The sequence below is a fragment of the Malurus melanocephalus genome, unplaced genomic scaffold, assembly GCF_030028575.1.
Source record: "Malurus melanocephalus ecotype Western Australia unplaced genomic scaffold, MMel_1.1 scaffold_315, whole genome shotgun sequence".
Lineage (NCBI taxonomy): Eukaryota > Metazoa > Chordata > Aves > Passeriformes > Maluridae > Malurus > Malurus melanocephalus.
Window position 1 is genome coordinate 1 of NW_026623547.1, and position 14177 is coordinate 14177.

Here is a 14177-nt window from a genome sequence, read left to right on the forward strand (position 1 = left end):
TAGAAAACACAAGTTTACACAAAAGTCTAATGAAGATAGGATCCACCCAAGGGTAGTGAGGGAGCTGGCTGAAATGTTCGCAAAGTGATTTCAAGCATTTACCAGCAACTCTGGCTCACTGGGGATGTCCCAGCTGACTGCAGCTTAGCAAATGTGAAGCCTGTCCACAGAAAGGGTCAAAAGGAGGATCTGGGGAACTACAGGCCTGTCAGCTTGACCTTGGTGCTGGGGAGGGTCATGGAGCACATCATCTGAAGTGCCGTCGCATGGCATGTACAGGACAACTGAATGATCAGGCCCAGCCAGCATGGGTTTATGGAAAGGCAGGTTCCTCTTTATCTAACCTGATCTCTGATGACATGGTGATCCAATTACTGGATGAGGGAAAAGCTGTGGGTGTCGTCTGCCTGGACATGAGTCATGGCATTGCCACTGTTTCCCATAGCATTCTCCTGGAAAAACTGCTTCTCATAGCTTGGAGGAGTGTACAGTTTGCTGGGTAAAAAACTGGATGGATGGACGGATGGATGGACGGATGGGTGGACGGATGGACGGATGGACGGATGGACGGATGGACGGATGGATGGATGGATGGATGGATGGATGGATGGATGGATGGATGGATGGATGGATGGATGGATGGATGCATGGATGCATGCATGGATGCATGCATGGATGGATGCATGGATGCATGCATGGATGGATGCATGGATGGATGCATGGATGCAGGAAAGATGAGCCCAGAGAGTGATGGTGAATGGAGTTTTATCCATCTGGCAAGCAGTAACAAGTGGTGTTCTCGAGGGCTCAGTACTGAGCCCAACCCTGTTTAATATCATAATCAGTGATCTGGTTGACATGATCAAGTGCCCCTGTAGTCATTTTGCAAATGACATCAAACTGAGGGAGAGTGTTGATCTGCTGGAGGGTAGCAAGCCTGTGCAGAGGGATCTGGACAGGCTGGATTGGTGGGCCAGTGCCAGTGATCTGAGGTTCAGCAAGGTCAGGGTCTGAGTCCTGCCCTTAAGTCATCAGCCCCGGGCTACAGGCTGTAGCAGAGTAGCTGGAAAGCTTCCTGGAGGAAAAGGACCTGGGGGTCAACAGCAGCCAAACATGAGCCAGGAGTGAGCCCAGGTGGCCAAAAAGCCCGATGGCATCCTGGCCTGTATCATTAATAGTGTGGTCAGCAGGACCAGGRCAGTGATTGTCCCCCTGTGCTCRGSRCTGGTGMGGCTGCAGCTCAAATTCTGTGYCCAGTTTTGGGCCCATCAGTCCAAGAAAGACGCTGAGATGCTCAAGTGTGTCTASAGCAGGGCAATGAAGCTGGTGAAGGGTTTGGAGCACAAATCTGATGAGCACCAGGAGAAGCTTGGGTTGTTTAGCTTTGAGAAAAGAAGCTTGGGAAACTTTATTGCTATCTACAACTACCTGAAAGGAGGCTTGTATCCAGGTGGGGCGGTCTCTCTCTTTTCCCAGGGAACAAGCAGTAAGACAACAGGGAATGGCCTTGATGATCTTAAAGGTATTTTCCAGCCTAGACATTTCTATCATGATTCTGTCTCCTTAGGATTACTCTTTAATCATCTTACATGCTTGTACAGAAAAAAAAGGTGACATAAAAGAGCTTTTCTCCAACAAATAGTAACCTGTGTACAGCACAATGGAATAAGGTCATCAAGGTAATCTGCATACTAAAGGCAGAGTATAAAATAAAGAACAGTATCCCTGCTTTTCTTAAAAAAGGAAGAGTGTCAATTCCAAATTGCTGGTGAAGATGTCTGTTGATTTGTTGAACTAGACTGCATGTAGTAATTAAAATACTGATGTAATGACAGTTTATCACTTCTCTAAGTGTCTATGTAGTGCATTTTCTTTTCCAGTTAAGTTAATTTAGGAAGTACTCCCAAATATTCTTTTTTCTTTGCTCTTGAAAATAATGATAAATTATGGAKCTACTAAGCCTTACATCCTTTAGAGAGTTTTTATTGGAAACTATTTTAAGAGTTGTGGTAGGAGTATATCTGGAAAAAATTCTAAGGATAGCTAGCCCTAATTCAAGCATGGGAGGTCATACATACCTAATGTACTGGAGTTCTTATATTTCTACCTTAAGAGGTAGCATGACTGCAGTGGATACAGTGCAATCAGCTGCTCAAAACAATTGTGGCTAACAGACTATGGAACACAGGAAATAGAGCTGAAAGAAAAGATAATAATAAAAAATGATGCAACCTAGTGTTTGCTTCTTCTGGAACAACAGTGAGAAGTGCATATTATAAGAAGGGGTAAAGCTCCATTAGTAATAGCAGGGAAGGCAGGAGGAGCATGGCAGCTGTTGGCAGACAAATGTAATACCARGGTGGAGTGGGTGGGATCTTGCCTCTCTGCTGAGGTCCGATGACCTCTTCCCCATTGTAGAATTCGGCAGTAAGTGGCTGTGTTCTTATTTATCTGTTTCAATGGAATGTGTATTAGCAAAAGACAATCTTGTTTTCTACTAAGAGTTTAAAAAACATTTTGATATGTAGGGTAGCAAGAGCTAGAAATGCACTTTGGACTTGCAGTTGATGATGATGATGGGTGCTGCATGGTAGAAATGTTTGTTTTGTGTTCTTGGACCAACCTGCTAGAAAGTTTTGTGCTTCATGTGGAAGAGTTTTGTCTTTCTAAACACAGCAAATTTTCTTCCCCATGGAACTTTGGGTAGTTATTTAAACTGAAATCAAAYAAGTACAAAGAAGAGAAAACTCAAACCCAGAATTTTATGCCTTGATCTTGAAAKGTGCTGCAGCTGAGTGATGATGAAGATATGAATAATTGAGCAACTTTTAGTCATTGCTGGAATGGAGTAGAGTTTTCCAGCTAACAGAAGTGGTGATAAGTGTTTTTTCTGCAGATGTTGCCAAATACCAGGTTAGCATCAACGAAGARTGTAAGTGTTGCTAAGCTACAGAGAAGATTGGTGAACTGTGAACATTATTTGAATGTTTTCAGTTGTYGGGGTTTTTTGACCATCCCTTATCCATCTCTTCACTGGATTACACTGGCCWGGTGTTTGTCCATGTCCAGCCAGGGTTTTCTCCCAAGTACTTCAAGGTGGTGGCATGATCACAGGCAGTTGGAATGGTTCATTGGTACAGTGCTAATCCTATGCCTGTGTCACTTAGCAAGTCTCAGAACAGCTGCATGTAGCTCTTGAAAAGGAGCAGAAAAAGAAATGATACTTCAGAAATTTCACAGGCAAGGAACTACTGGGAATCGTTTGGAGTTTTCTGCCAGAATTACACAGATGACTCTACTYGAGTAACCAGGACTTGTGTCACGTCTTTTAAAGTAGGTGAGAGTTCATCATARGTCAAGAGCTGTTGAGATACACAGAACAGTGAAAATATTTTTTTCTCTTTACAAAGAGATCATTCAGAGATGCTGCTAAGTGGCTTTAGTCTCTTACTTGGTCTGAAACRAAATGTTTGTAGTTGGCCTTTGTCAAGTAATTTCCTGATTTGCTTGTGTCATGATCTCTTACAGCTTGGGGTCAGGTTGTGTGATACTGAGAAGTAARCTACTTTTGGTTATGTTTACTTGCTGTTAGATTGAAAGTGAGTGTTTGAAAGMGGAAGGAAAGATTCTTCGGTTACTGCACTATTTTTGTCCAGAGCTATGCAAGTTCATRACTCTGCCACAATAGTCACAGACGATGAATTATATTTGGAAATCTTTRCATTGTAGTCCAGACAGACCTTCATAAAAAAATGTGCTGAAGATTGAAAGCATGGGTGATTACTAGTTGTGGGAATGAGCTAAATATGTCCTTACTTTTGCAAAAACCTTGTATGTCTGGCTGATCTCAATAAGGCTTTTATATGCTCAACATTGAGAAAGATAATTCTTGTAGAAACCTTTTGAGACCTGTGCTTCACGCTGTATCACTGTAGTTATTTGGTGTCCAGGACCTGTGTTATTAGAAAGAATTCCTAGGCTTGTGGTGTGCCCCCAGCCTGAGATTTGAGACATATGTAAGTTTGGGGTGCTATTTTATTTTTTAATCTTTCAGAAAACCTGTTAACCAGCAGAGAATCTTGCTAAAGACTGTTGTGATGGGTCGCTGTGTTCATTTGTTGAACTGAAATACAGTTCAAATCAATTCACTGTGATTTCATGGGGGCTGGAGTTTGTGGATGCCCTTGGCTCTTTCTGGTGTAACCAGCAACCTTGGACACTCTCATTGACCACTGCCTTAAAAAGACAGTGTTCTGTCAAAGACGCTGATCGAGTTRCATTTTTCTTAATTTTGATATTTTGCTTCTATATTTAAATTTCAACTAGTCTTTCCTGTTTGTTTCTTCTAAATTCCTCCATCCTGCTGCACGGTGTTGGCAACAGTTCTCTTGTGCATTGTTTGCAGGGATAACAACAGAGTCAGACTGAGGACAAAGTTGCATCATTGCTCCAGATTGTTAATTTTTCTCTCTAAAGATTTAGAAGATTAAATTTCAGATGTGAACATTATTGGGTAGTATTTAAACACTAATTAAAGRTACTAAATATAAAATTATGAATGTTGCTGTTCTCTTTGGAAGTTGGAATTTATTGCAGAACAGTATAGGCTGCTAACTGARCAGTGGCTGCAGTTATCTCTTAACTTTGCACTTACCTGGATGTTGGCATTGTAGATATTTTCAGACGTAGCAGCTTACTATTTGACAGTAGAAATCAGTCTGATTAATGTAACTGGGAGCTGGAAAAATACAAATATGCTCTTTAACCAAGTCTTTCTTTGATGAAAATGTGTGTAATGAGATGTAATTTTTTAAGAGTCTGTATTCCTATGTATCTATTGCGGATTTATTTAGGGGGAAAGAAATGCACAATGTGAGCATTTGATTTCTAACTTCTTGCTTATTTGTATGGCACATTATTTATTTAAATGATAAAAAAGTAAATTTAAGGCATGTGGCATTTTTTTGTTTTTTCTTTTTAATGTGTTTTTAACTGTGTATCAGCACTACCATTTACTGAGTTGTGCTTTGAAAGGATGCTTTTGTGTAGTAAACTTGGATTGAAATTTGGTTTTTGCTTTTATCTAGGAAAACATTGTTACACTGAATATTTGGTGGAAGAATTAAACTTTCACTTTCTGCTGTTAGATCTCACAGATAATTCTGTTCTTATTTTGTCTGAAGATGGGTCACTTCAGGCTGCAGTTCTTTAGCATGCACTGTTGGGGAAATGCTTTGTTTCATAACAAGAAGTCTGGGAATTGGGAAGGCAAAGATCAGGGCAATTTGAAATCAATCTTGAATTTTATTTTGTGCAAACACTCTGTGCTATTCTCAGTCTGCTGATACTTTGAGTATTGCAGTTGCTTGAACACTTGTGACTTTTAATGCTACATTCATGCAATGGGAGAGGTGATAGAAAATCATTGTGTCTGGGTAGTCTTTGTGRTTCATATGACCATAATAATAAGAAAGACAGTTTTCATCCTGACTAGAGAAATACAAGTTTATTACTTCTTAAAAAGTCTGTTTTAAAGATGTGTGAAGTATTTGTTTGGTTTCTAGGCTAATAGCTATATTTTGAAGAGAAAGAGTTTCACGTTGCCCAACTTTTGAGTCTGACATTGGTGACTCTGCTAATTGTAATAGAGCTGTGGAACTGTTTCATTCCAGATGGAACTTTAATCTGGCTTCTGATTGAGCTGAGTGTCCTTGTAGAGTCTCTTAGCATCTGCTTTGGAAATGTATATAACATTATTCAAAATTTGTACCAAATTAAACCACCCTAAGGCTATAATTCAATTTTTCTTTATTGAGAAATGTATTGTCAACAACTTTATGCCACAGAGTAAAATCTGCACTAGATCTATTATTTTTTTGACTATTAACTGGTTGTTTAGATTACTATAATTGAATTTCCAGGTTCTTCAAGTTTACATTATCAATTGTAAGCTTACACTAAGGAATTAACAAGGCAAATATGGTTGCTTGGTTTTTTTTTGCTGAAAGTAGATGAGCTTGAWTTTATGCTTTCTAGCATTAATTATTGGATTTTATTTTTATTTATCAAATAGAAAAGTTTTAATATTTCTAGATAAATTCTCTGGATGAAGTTTGAGATACCAGTTTTGGTATTTGGATTGTAAAATGAAAAAGAATGCACAAAATGTATTGAAATACACCATATCACATCAATTTAATTCTGTATCTTATTTTAGTTTCTCTTGTATCTGTAACAGYTATTGATTATGACTTTCTGTATTTCTCAATTTTCTAAAGTCTGCTTTATTTAATTATAGTTTTTATTATAAAATCTTCTTTTTAAGCTCAGTATAGCTGTTGTTTTGAATACCAGTTCTGTTACTAAAGATGGTCAGATTAGGSTAGCAAACGGATGCAGTTTTTCAGTTAAGACAAGATTTGTGAAATACTCCCTAACTGGTTATGAGGAGTCTCTAATGAAGTTATGTAGTGTTAGGCAGCTGTGTATGTTGATGGTAATGTTCAGTAGATACTCTCCTTATTGCAATTTTGGGCATGAAGAAAATTTAAAACCACGGAGTTATGAACTGGAATTGTGATGATCTGACTAACAGWGTTCTTGTATTTTATTTATTCCCTTTTTTCTGCTTTTGTTGCTGAGTGGAAGAGCCATAAGCACTTAGCCAAGTTCAGTCTGGTAAATAGGTAGAGCAATGTGTTAAGTCCGTTCATAATCTGCTTTTCCTGTTACGACTGTGCTATACAACAGAAAGCAAAGTAGACTTTCCTATATACRAATGCCATTCTCTCTACTTCCAGACTGACTTGCCCAGCTTTTTGGAGAATGAGCATCACGATCTGCCATCAAGACTGTAATTTGAGCTCCAGTTCACTGACATCACCCCTACTCCAGCTTTATGCATTGTTAGATCTCCCCATCCTCCTTCATTAAGTTCCTGTGCAAGTCTCTATGCATTCATTTGGATTTGTGTTCAAGGAAAAACAGAAGTTATTTATGTTATATTCCAGATGCTTCTWATAGTTGATTTAAAACCAATAAAATTGTTACAAGAACAGAATTGCAGCCATACAAAATGGGTTAGCCATTCAACCTGTGTGAAATGGAATCTCTGCTTTCCTAACATACTTACTTTTGGACCTGTTAGCTGCCTTACTCCGTCTTCCTTCACGCTTCAAGAAGTTCAGGCAGGTTCGTGTTTCCAAGCTCTTTTGTCTGTGAATGGAAGAGCTTGCGCGCAAGCTGCTTTATGGCAAGAGCCTGTTTTCTGAAGGAAGGCAGTGACAGGGCCAAAATGGGATATCTGTCTCCTGTCAGATAGCCTTAAATCAGCATTAAACTGGCATGCATTTATGAGAGTGTACAAAAATTGCAGAGTTTTTGTGGTTTCTTTCCTTGCGCTTCAAGCATCTTTGTTTATGTGTTACAAGAGACAATAGTTACAAAGTAAGAGTACACGCGAGATACAGACACAGTTCCAAATCAATCTCTCTGGTATCTTAATGCCATCAGCTTCCACTGAAGTCTGAAAATATGTGACCAAATCACTCATTAATGTCTTGAGAATGGTTGACAAATACCATCATGCAGACTGTCTTTTCCAGCACAGTGTTGGAAAGATCCCAAAACTAACACAATATCAAGGAAATGGATATCWAGGAATGCGGTAATAATATTCTGCCTTTTCTCCCACTATCTTCCTTCTAATATTTTGTATTTCAGTTCCTCTTGGGAATTTGCTCTTCCAAGTTTTTTCATATCAAAAAGAAGTGAAAGAAAACCCCAAAAAAGCCTCTTTCATTTACTGTCCTGAATTCTTCCATCCATRACTCTTACAAAACCCCATCATTGCTTTGTATCTTGACTGTTCACTTGGTGACTTTCAAACCTCTGTTACTTTTTTATGTGCAGAAAATTGTTATAATCTGGGAAATTTTACTTTGCAGGCATATATGTAGTTCTAAAAGGACTAGGTGTAAATTAGGTCTTGCTTTTAGTCACAAATAAAAAGGCAATATACTAAGGGKTTTTTTAAGCATCGAATGACAATTTTCAGTCTCCATGGAATAACAATTTTTGATGGTTCTTATCATTTATTCTCATYTGATGACATGAAATTGAAGAATAAAGCGTGGAGAAAAATGAACCATAAAAACCACTGTTTGTGGGAACATGACCTACCTTCAGAAAGTCACTGTTTCCCTCTTCTTTCTCTTACATGAGAATTTTYTTTTGTAGCTCGCACATACTGTCAGATACCTATTATGATCCCGAGGTGAGTGGTGTTGCCATTCCCCTGGTCAGCTGCAGAGATGAAGCTATTTCAACATCTGTGTGATACCTGCATGGCTGTACCAATAGGAGTCACAAATTGATGTAGCGTGTATTTAGATTGTTGTTTGACAATCRTTAAATTACTATTTTGCATAGTTAAAATTATATGTAGAAGTGTAAAAAAGTAGTAAGTTGTTACTTGTGARTTTTTAGCCCTCAGTTATTAGCAARCTTAATTTRTCCTCACTAAAAAGAAATTAAATTATATAAATACATACCTTTGATAAATGTAGATTTGCATTGTACTTCAATGAAATTGTTAAAATCAGAAAGAAAAGAGATTAAATAAAGTGAAAATATTTAATTCATAGATACCTGAATTTTGGTTTGACCTATGTTTTTTAAAGGCAGATATGTTTGTCATTCTGATGAAGATGCATTTCTTCTTACCTTGCTGTTGACAGAATCTCACCTACCTTTCCCATTTATTATGATAATAGTCTACCAGATGTCATATGTCACAGCCTAGTGAAGTTGTCTCTGCCTATTACCACTTACATATAATGTGCATTCTAGTTTTTCTTTCCTTAATTTAGAAAATTTCATATGCTCTTTGACATTCCCTGTTTTATTAGGAAAAGACTAGAGGCAAACTATTTGAAATATTSAAAAGCAAGTTTAGAAAGAGCAGGCTATTTTATTCCCATTTTAAATAGCATTATCTTAAAAGTCTGCCTTTGTGTGAATGGGTAACCTGAATCTCATGCAGATGGTCATACATCTTAATACTCTAGTAAAAGTTACACTGTGAATCTTTTTTGAAAACTACAGGTTTCAGTGAACAGATACATAGGTAAGTGCRAATAAGAAAGGCTGAAAACACAAATTACCATACGTTATGGATTCATCTAGTGATAAGAGCAATGGAAATCACAGCTCCTTAGCTAAAACRTAAAACTGGACAATAGTCTTTATCGAAAGAATTACAATCTAAAAAACAGGATAATCACTTACATGTATGTACAGGTAGGAGAAGAGCCAAAGCAAGTTTTGGCRTGGATAGGGCAAGTTACCTTTGGGCTGAAAGCGTAGTGTTGTACATCCCTATGTGTTAAAACTGTATTAAATAAACACCACACTTGTGATGGTAGGAGCATCATGTTACAGAAGAAGCAGAGACACCTGAAAGCACAGCCAGACTGGGGAACTAGCATTTTTCAATTGTATTGGAAAATTTAATTCCATACAAATATTTGTGCTGAAAAGGTTCATATCTTGGAAAGTGTACATTTTGCACATGTGTGAGCTGTGTTCATTTTGTCCTGTGTATCAACAAGGAAGGTCACACTGACTTTTCTTTCTTGTTTTGTTTTTATGTATGGGCTTTGTTTTCCTATTAAAAAAAGGTAAAAGTGGCCCCTAGAGTTATGGGGGTTTGTGCTTACATATCAGAACCTACACAGAATTCCATGTAAGACATTCTTTTTCTTTCAAAATGAATATTCAGATGTTTAAAGGCCTTTTTTTTTTTTTTTTCTTGGTTCAGAGCAACAAGAACATGCAACAATCAGTAATGTAATGTAGTTGGTTTTCTTACATTTTACTGTGGAATTGTTGATACATAAGGGTAACTATTGCATGAAAATGCTTTTGTTCTTCCACAGTAATATTTTAGATGAAAGACTGAGTTTATCTCTGCACGTTCCTGAAGGGATCATTGTAGTCCTTAAGCTGCATTATATAATGTAATATAGATGAATATGACAAAAGTCAGCACAGTAACCTTAATGCTCAAAGTAGAAGTCACTATGAAGCCTGGCATTTTTCTTTTACATTTGCAATATCTSTGCAATTAGAATTGACCAAGGCTCWGAATAYTTGTAATTAGACCATACCAAAAAACATATTTGAAATAAGAACTGGTCACTGTCTGAAGTCAGTATTGTACTTCTGAAATTTCTTCCAAAATGAGTTTCAATTTCTCTTTTTTTTTTTTTAAAGGTACTTAGATTTAATTTGTGTATCTTTCAAAGGCTTGAATTCTTTTAGTGACTGCATTTTAATTTCAAAATTAAAGCAAAAAAAGAATATGTAAAAGTGTGTAGGTTAATTTTCCATAAAAGTCAAACAAAACTGAAGCTTCCTATGTTCGATAGGAATCCTTTTTTTGTTGAAATGACTATCCATCAGATGTCCATCTTTGTAAAATGAAAAGTAGAGAGAAATTTACATAAAATGACTGATTTCTTGGGTTGTTTTCCACCCCTCTCCTTAAACAAAATTGAGATAGTGAATCCCAGTCCTGCTGCAGTCCTGTTACACTGAGCAAAAGGCAGACTTGATGCACAGAAAGAAACTTTTTCTTCAGTCTTATGTTGAGAATATTTTTCRAAGTGAGCAAAGCCTATACTTAAAAAAATATTTCTACCTTTCTATAGCAAAGACATCTGAAGTATTTATACCAATTTTAATAATGAGGCATCAAACAAGGGTATTTTTTGGCTAATGGACCAGATACGCATGAGCTGATGTGCTGTCTGCACTTCTGGATTCAACAGTCAGACATCGTAAGAGGCTTTAAGTGCTTTCTTCAATCTGGAAGCAGTAGCAGGTTTAATAAAGCTGAAATGACCATCAGTTTTCTCTCCTTACTGCAAATTAGACAAATATACTTAAATTTCTTACAGAGGTGTAGACCTGAAATAAAAGCAGTTGTTGCAGCAATTAAAAATAATYCTACTGTAAAGTTTTGGTTTAAACTTGTGGGCTCTGCTCTGTCTTCAGAACTTTTTATTTTCTTGTGCTGTTAATATGACAACATAATTTTGTGTGGTCAAATTTGTTTTCTAGTATGATTCTTTCTCAATTTTTTATCCAGATGTGTTTTACATGAACATCAGTAATACAGTTGGTGACGTTTTTCAGCGTGCACAGCATTTCATTTGCTAATATCTGAATTAGCAGAATATACTTTTTTAAATAGAATCAATAACTTCATATAAAATGAGCCTTTTTAAAATTGTTCAATCCTATTTCTCTATCTTTTTCAAGAATGGCTTAATCATGTTTCATACTTGATCACTTTGCCTGCACATTACCACTTTGTGGGTTTGCAGTTTCCTACTAGTTTCTCAGTGGCAACATCACTTCAGTTCTAACTCTAAGGAAGAAACAAACAAAGATTTATTTTTATTCTTGCATTTTGTCTGCATTTACTCATTTGTTCTCATTTGATTGGGCCAGATAGACCAAAGAGAAAACTGTGACTTCGTATGCAAAGAGATGAGGTTACCTTGATTATGAATTAATATCACTAAAAACCATAATAATTTAACTTAATAAATAAAAGATGCAATTGACAAAATACTCCCATTGACATTCATTCAAAAAATACATTTAATGTAATATCAAAACAATTTAATTTCCTTAAAAAAAATGCCCAGTCTCTGAACACTATTTAATGGGAATGGATATAATCTCATGTGTTGTGTAATCTTACCAATTTTTGCTGAAGTCATTCCTTTAAAGGCCTTATCAAAGTTGTTTCAGCTACAGGGAGGTGGAGGTGCACTTCTCTGCAGTAGTGGTTTTCTCCGAGCAGAACTCCAATGTTACCAACTCCTGACAGCTGCAAGCCAGCCTCTGGGCATCTTGCTAAATTTTCAAATGTAATTATACAGTAGACTTCCTTTAACAAATTCTGTGTTCCCCGCTATAATTATAACAGCTCTTCTTGCCTCTAGCCTGTTCCTTAYCTTACAACCCACCTCCACATCTCCCACTGCTGGCTAGTGCTATCCAGTAGAGCTGATTGATCTAGAAGAGCAGAGTTTATTCTCTCTGTCATCTTGAGGATGATTTCATCAGTGCAGAATATCCATTTCTTCTGATCCATTATACTCAAATGACATGTCCCTTAAAGCTGAAGACTTGTCTCTAATTCATAGAAGATTAGCTGTTGATTAGCATGCCACCTTGATTTTTCAAATAATTTTTGATTGTTATTACAGGACAAGAGTTAAGGAATTATTAAGAGCTGTCCATGAAATGTCTGCAGAAAAGGATGTCTTCTAAAACCACTTAGTTTTCATGCTGTGCAGTTCTGGATATGATTTCTTTCTACTATTTGTGTGTTAGGTTTTCATATATGAAGCTGTACATGCTCCTTTTAAGAGTACACATGTAATCACATGTGTAATTCAATAATAAAAATAATTGGTGATGCATTTTTTTCTTATATTCTCCATAATGTTAGCCAAAGAATGATAAAACAGGAAAAGTTACACACAGATGTTCTCAGCRTAATGTGAGCTCATGATGAGGAAATACAAAAGCAACTGTGCAGAGTAATCTCCTGTCCACCTGTCTGTTAGCAAGGGAAGTGATGGCTTTGAATATGGGAGTCTGCAGGTAGGAGACCARTAAGAGAGAACTTATGCTGATGGAGAGTACAGAGACACTATTCCTTTTTCTTCATATTCTTATTGTAGTTGGCTATGGAAGGTGGACTGGCRCTGGAGAATTGTATTGCCTGGAAGRTGACAGATTRCCATTCCTTTCAGTCTGTCTTGYTGCAGGATCAAGTGCATTGATCAAACCTTTCTTGAGGAGCTTCAGTTCGTCAAATAGCCCAACACTCCTTTAAGTAATGCTCCCTCTGCCTTTTTGTTGTTTGCCTACATCTTTGTAAGTATTATGATCTCCAAAACTATGTAATATATAGTAGGAGATGAAAAAAAAGTAATTATCAGCTCTTCACATGCACGTGCTGCCATGTGTGCACAGACCCAACCCCATGCACATGCCAGCATATTTCAGTAAAATGTGTTTTTCAGATACCACAGAATCCACTATTTTGATTTGTATTCTTCTCTATTTATTGATACCCTGTATAATATTTTATTGGTGGTCCATTTTGTGTTGTATTTATGATGATATCTTTTCTAAATTTAGCACTTTGGATTTGTCTTTATTGATTTCTCACCGTATCTTCAATTTTTCAAAAGCATTTGGAAATCTGTCCTCTGAGGGGCTGCTAGTTTGTCCCAACATTCTATTATCTGCTGATTTTAAAAATACTTACTTGGAGTCGCTAGGATTTTTATGAAAATGCCGCACAGAAACAGAGTAAACAAATATATATATATATATATGTATATATATGTATGTATAAATGGCTTGAGAGAGCCTGTGCAATATCTTTTGAAGAACAACTGCTCTCTGATTTCAATTATTTTTGTGTCCAGCTTATAATGATTATGTCTGGACAATATTTTGTTATGTATGGCACCATCAATGCAGAACATGTTTAAAATCTCTCTGATTTCAAGCTTGTACCACATCAACTGTTACCGTCTGTGAAGCACTCTCTCAGTGAAGTAATTCAGATGAGTTTGAAGGGATCCATTTTTTTTTCTCTTTTCTTCTTAAAATTTGTTTGGATCTTCTTTGGATTTTTTTTGAATCTTTTCAAGTTTCAGTGGTAGACTGTAACTTGAAGGTGGGATTTAGGACACCTGAGGGGAGACTGGGGAGGACTTGTTTTAAGTTTGGTTGTTTTTATACTTCATTTGTAGAAAAGGTTGTTCCTTTCTRCTTCTTTTGATTTTCTTCATTCTGATCTTTTAGAAATAATGAGACAACAGATCCTACTATGTTATGTCTTTCTCCATAAGTTTCAATATAACTTTTCAGGCTGGGTTTTTTTTAAATTCCTTTTGTTACTTTATTTACTCTCCTTGTTTGTGGCAACGGCATGTGTGTCTTGTATCACTGTAGGTCTCATTGATCACTGATAGAGGACATGGTTGAAATTTTTTTCTAGAGAGACAAGCTGACAGGTTGTGTAGGAGAAATTTTCTTTGCTTTTGCATGTTTTGTAACTTCAGAAAAGCACAGTTAGG